This window comes from Arachis ipaensis, chromosome B09 (genome assembly GCF_000816755.2).
Source record: "Arachis ipaensis cultivar K30076 chromosome B09, Araip1.1, whole genome shotgun sequence".
Taxonomy (NCBI): domain Eukaryota; kingdom Viridiplantae; phylum Streptophyta; class Magnoliopsida; order Fabales; family Fabaceae; genus Arachis; species Arachis ipaensis.
In genome coordinates this window covers 103,758,465-103,764,464 of record NC_029793.2, presented here as the reverse complement: position 1 = coordinate 103,764,464, position 6,000 = coordinate 103,758,465, and the positions used below count along the sequence as shown (strand labels likewise).

The 6,000-nt window shown below is 32.3% G+C and overlaps 1 long non-coding RNA gene across 1 annotated transcript in view; it reads left to right on the top strand.

Annotated features, from left to right (window-relative positions):
* Positions 2,573 to 6,000, top strand: part of LOC110267314 — a 49,272-nt gene continuing 45,844 nt past the window's right edge. Inside the window, exons 1-2 of the long non-coding RNA XR_002354798.1 lie at positions 2,573 to 2,687; positions 4,844 to 4,973. This is a non-coding gene — a long non-coding RNA (uncharacterized LOC110267314). The remainder of the gene's footprint in view (positions 2,688 to 4,843; positions 4,974 to 6,000) is intronic.

Sequence of the window (6,000 nt, the reverse complement as noted above, 5' to 3'; positions counted from 1 at the left end):
ATCTTTAAAGAAAAATCAAATTGTAACTTATTTTTCGAATGCCAACGAACTATAACTCAAATGGCACAATCTCTCCATCCTCACCTAAAAATTTCGAGTTCGAATCTCACTCCTAACTTTGGAAAGAAACAGAGTCTGTCAAATAATCAAAGCTAAACACACTCATAATTTCACTAATTAAATTTTGAAATTGACTGTATTTAAATGCATGATATGGAGAACAAAGTTATTATAATATAGTAATATACCTTGTCCAATAAGTAGAAATATAGTAAGATCATAAAGATCCAAAATATATATATGTATAGTGACAATGTGAGATATATACATACATTACAAGAAACAATGTAATTATCGACGCCAAAAATTGACGGCCAAATTTTCCATCGATATTTTTTGACGGCTTGGCGTCAATAAAATGAAAAAGAAATTATTAAAAATAAAATATTAAAATCGATGACAATGCCGTCTATTATTTTAGCAACTTTCAATACTTTGTTATTATCATCACATTGCCGACGAGATAATGGGTGATAATTGTTTTTTCTTTAAAATCGACGGATTAGTTGTCTATTTTAATAATTATAATATCAACAGTTTTTGCCGTCGATAAATTTAAACGATGGATATCTTCTTTTAAAATTAGATGAACGATATAAATTTATTATATAAAATAGACGGCTAAAATGTTGATTTTTGTTTTAACTAAAATCGATGAAGTTACCGTCGATCTTTATCAACAAAAAATTATGCCCGCGTTTATTATCCACGTGCTTCGTTTCGCTCAATTTCCCAAATATTAACCCCAAACCTCCAGAGAATCAAAGTTCAGAGTGAGGCTGCTTCTTCTTCTTCTCTAACGCCTGAGAGTAGAGACTAGAGACAGAGTCACCGTCACGGAGAGAGACAGAGAGCAGATCAGTAGAGCTTCTTCTTTTTCGATGCCTGAGAAAACCCGTTGTCCTTCACCAGAGAGCAGATCTTCTTCTTCTTCTTCTTCTTCTCCTCCGCCGAGCCTCCCGCCGTGCCATCCTCTTCGTGTAAGTTCCTCTCAGTCTCTCTGATTATTATATTTATTTTTACAGTTGTTGTATCTACTATTTTCATAATGAAATTCTGAACTTGCATTTGTTAATAACAATTGTATCAATATTACTGAAACCCAGTTAGCATAATCAATTCATCACATTTCATCAATCGCTTCGTCTCTCTGTGCCGTTGTTGCTGCTGCCTTCAATTGACCGTGCTCAATCAAAATCAGTTACTCTCTCTCTTTCGTTCTTCAATTGATTTTTTTTCATCAATAAAAAATTTGCCCAGCATTTGTAGATGATTCACTACTTTTCGCAATCATATAGGTCTTCAATTCAAAGATTGATGAAGGAAGAAAGGCATTGCGAGTGTTATCACTACTTTTGTTCATTTTTTTATGTTATCCTGCAATTTTGTATTCTTTCTTCATGACTGACATGGATTTATAGGATTCTTCTCTATTTCCGATGTTAGTTCTCTAATTTTTTATTATGTTAGATTCAATGTGCGGATCAACTATATGTAACCTCATTTTATGCTGAAGAAATCTGTAAAGAACTTTAGTGTCTTGCAACGCTTTTTACTAGTGACATTAGAGACACTTTAAGCTTCTGCATAAAGGACATGTGAGTTATATACAAAGTTTACTGATCATTTCTTTCTGTTAGTCTCTTACAAAGTTTGCTGATCATTCTTGCACAGCTCAAGTGACTAGACACACAGAAGCAGTGTTAACAAGGCACCTTCAGTAAGCTATTTTGATTAAGAGTCTGTATCTCCTTTAAAAGCTACTGTGAGGAACAAAATGTTGAAAGGTAATAAGTTTATATTAGAAGTCCATCAATCCATTTATGTGTGCATGTGTGTATTATTATTAGATGATATTTAGATATAGCCTAATATTTTCCTTTTTTAAGTTTTACTATATTTTTAACATTAAACTAAGCAAGTTATTTATGTTTTTGTATATTTCTCAATGCTTTTCTTTATTTTTGGCTTTTGTTAAATTTATGGTTACTTTCTTTTTCGAAGGTTGTGGATATATAAAAGCTAATGTGTAGAGGTGTTGTGAAGCTTGAAGCAATGAAGAAAATGGCGATAACACTCAACAGCGGCTTCAAGATGCCTATCATTGGACTTGGTGTGTGGCGCATGGAATCTCAACAAGTCAAGGATCTCATCCTTAATTCCATCAAAATTGGTTATCGCCACTTTGATTGTGCTGGTATTTTCTTTTTTCAATTACTATTCTTTTCCCAATTTATTGAGTCTTGTCATCATCAATATTTTAGGGTTTATATTCTCTTATGGATATTTTAAGTTATGAATTAGGAAGTTTAGTTTTGGGTTGATTGAAGAGTAAAAACTTACTATCTTTTCTAATTTGGAGTGTGTGGGTAATTTTTGTTGATGAGTTTGCTATTTTTTTTAACCTTTTGATGTGATGATGATAAGTAGGTATATGATTGTTGACTAGATTTGAATGCAATGGATTTGTAGCTTATTGTTGACTATATTCTTACACACCGTCAGCTTTTTAACCTTTTGATGTGATGATGATAAGTAGGTATATGATTGTTGACTAGATTTGAATGCAATGGATTTGTAGCTTATTGTTGACTATAGTCTTACACACTGTCAGCTTATTGTAATGAGTAAGGGTGGGCATGGTTTGGATTTTTAAAAATTCAAACTGGATCCACTTCAGAACCAGTTTTATGGTTCATAAAACCAAACTCAAACTGGATTGAAGAGAGAAATCAGTTCTAAACCGGTTTGAAAAAATAAAAACCAATTTTAAACCGATTTTAGAATTTAAATTCGGTTTTACTTCAAACTGGTTTTAAATCCGGTTTCTTAAAATCCAAATCTAAAATTCATTTTTTTTTCGATAATCCAATTTTAAAACCAAATTTTTTAACCAAAAATCCAATTTTAAAACCAGTTTTTGAAAATCCAGTTTTAAAACTAGTTTTTTAAAATCCAATTTCCAAATATATTATTTGAACAGAGTAATGGAAAGAAGAATAGATACACATTTTGAAGCTGCCCAGAAATTGCTTTAATTAGTATAAATGTAATAATAACATTACATTGCAGAAAAAAAATGTACTAATGTGTAGACAATAATAGTGAAGCTTTGGAGTCTTTAGTTTACCGGAAAAAACATATTCAAAACAACAGGATACTAATTTCCAGATAGAATGTGCATTAGAAAACACACACATTCAGATTTAAACTTATTGAACCAGAGTGGTATCATTAAATGGGTGTACAACTTGTTCTTAAGCTATATTGCATACTAAGCTGCATAGTAGATTGGCCATTTTTTTTTTTACAAATGAAAAGAGGCTTTTATTCATAAATGAAGTTATTATTATCCAAACACCAATCCATATCAGAACATATACTGCACCTCATGATAAATGGTCTTTACAAAAATCTTTGACTACACCAAATTCAAAATTCTGATCATTACAATATCAATTCATAGGAAGATTCTTAGTCTAAAAGATCAGCATCAAGTTTATATACTATACAATCCACGGGGCAACCATATAATCTTGCTGACTCCAAGATATGTCTTAAGTTGATCCTCTATTTGGTTCTTACTCATATGAGGATTTCTGTTCTTGTTCAAGAGACACTCTTCAGTGGTAAGGCAAGTACCTGAAGCAAGAAAAGGTTGCTGAAGTTAAAAGAAGAACTGATAAATTTTGAAAGCTATATAGCTACAGAGCATTATATTCAAGCACAGTTCATTTGATCTAAGAACATATAGAAACAAAAGAATAAACTTAACCACAAGTTCATGAACATAATTACATATAAACAATCATCTTGCCTAGTTAGCACTTAATTTATGAAAGGATTAGCACTTAATATCAAATTCCACACAAAAAAAATTCGTCTAATTTTAAAACTTAATTCATGTTTAGTCAGAAAAAAAGTAGAAACACTTCTAAGTGTATTGTCCATGATCTATCAACAGATGTTCTTAACATAATAGAAAAAGGAAATTTTGGCTATGTTTATTGATACATTGCATACAGAACTGTGCAATTGGAAACTTACAGGAACAAAATGAACCAAACTTAAGTTTATTACAGTTTTACAGTCAAAAAGAAAAAGAGGGGAAAATTATACCTCTTAGGCCACACTACAGTGATAAACTAAAATAAGGGTTTCTAGGTAAGTTTATATTATTCTTTTGAAATGATGGCACAACAACTAAACATGGGCAGAGGCGAAGTAAGAATAAGGAGAAATGGGTGGTACTAACCCTGTGAGGCTGTGACCCAGAGGTAAGAAGCACGAGCAGAGGCAAATAGAAAGCAAAAGAACCGGAAGCCCACACTTGTGACGGCGAGTCGGCGACGGTGAAGACGACGGTAGAGAAGATCAAAGGCAGAAGAAGAGAAACAGAGATGAGGCCCATTCAATGTTGAAGGAGACAACAAGGTGTCAGTGCCAGTTGCCTGCTCCGGTGCCGGCTACGGCAGAGACTACCCGATCGAAGGAGAAGAAGCGAAGGAGAAGAGGACTGGATTTCAGGATTTGTGCGAGTTAAGTGTGAACTGGTTCACCGAATTAGAGTTAGAGTTTTTTTGAGATTTGGATCTTAGTTTAGATCTGGATCTAGATCCGGATTTAAAACTGTTTAAATAGATTGGATTAAAAACTAAACTATAAAATAAATTTAATTTGGTTTGGATTTTTTTTGTTTAAAACTGGTTTTTTTTAATGGTTTGGTTTGGATTTGGTTTGAAATCCAAAATTTAGATTTTTTTTGTCCACCCCTAGTAATGAGTACATGAGTATAGACAAAATTTGTTGGGAAAAAAAATAGAAAAGAAAAGTTTTACAGGTTGCTGGATATAGCTTAACTGTAAAGGAACTTAAGGGACGTTGTAAAACAACAAAGTGATTAATGTAAAATGGTAATTTCTTAGATCCTTCTAGTTTTGTGCAACTGTTGTTGACTGGGTCAGAGTAGGAGGATTATTAGCACATGTTCAATACTTATTAGCCAATTTTCCTAAGTATTCGCAGGAATTAGGAGAGGGAAGTTTGAATTGTTTAAACATTATCTTCATGTGAACAAATGATAAGAAAAGTTGTTACCACCCAAAAATAAAAAAGGTATCATGAGAAGGAAATGTTAAGAGTGATGTACTAATTAATAAGGGAGAACAAATTGATGATGTTATTGACGTGGCAAAAATTTGCAGATTAAGAATTATTAAGAAAAATGGCATTGCAAGTACAGCTCTTAACCAGCAAAAATCCACTTGTCAATTTAGAAAAGAGTTGTCACAAATTTTAGAAATAAAATACTGGGAGTATGAGTCCCAGGTCGTCTCCCAACGAGTTGCAGGAAGATGTGCTATTTTACTAATCAGAGGTTTTCCAAAATGCTTTTTTTTAGTTTGATAAACAGGAAATTAAATTAGAGAATTTATGTAATTTAAATAAAATCTCGACCGGAAGAAGATTAATCGGAAGTTCTATCCTTGTTGGAATTTTCTCAAGATCAATCAATAATTAGTAGTTGTTTCCACTTAGTTAACCCTCAACGAATGAGGGAAAGTCAATTTAAAAGTCAACTTCTATTCACAAGTCCTAATCCTCTCCCTTGGGAAGGATTAGAGTTAGTGACTAACAAACCAACCAACAACGAACCAATTATAATTGAACTCTTGAGTATTCCAACTCAAGGTTCTCCTTTTAATCAACTCCCAATCAAGTTGGGAAACTACTCCATTATCATAAATGTAGACTTTACAAAATAAAAAGGAGAAATAAAAAGAGACATGATAAACAATAATCAAAGAGATCAATTAAAATAAAAATAGTCTTGCATTAAAGAACTCTAAAAGTAATCCAATGTTAACTCTGGACAGATTAAGGATATGAAAGAGTAAGTAAAAAGTAAGTAAACAAACTAGAATGACCAAGTCCAGAGGT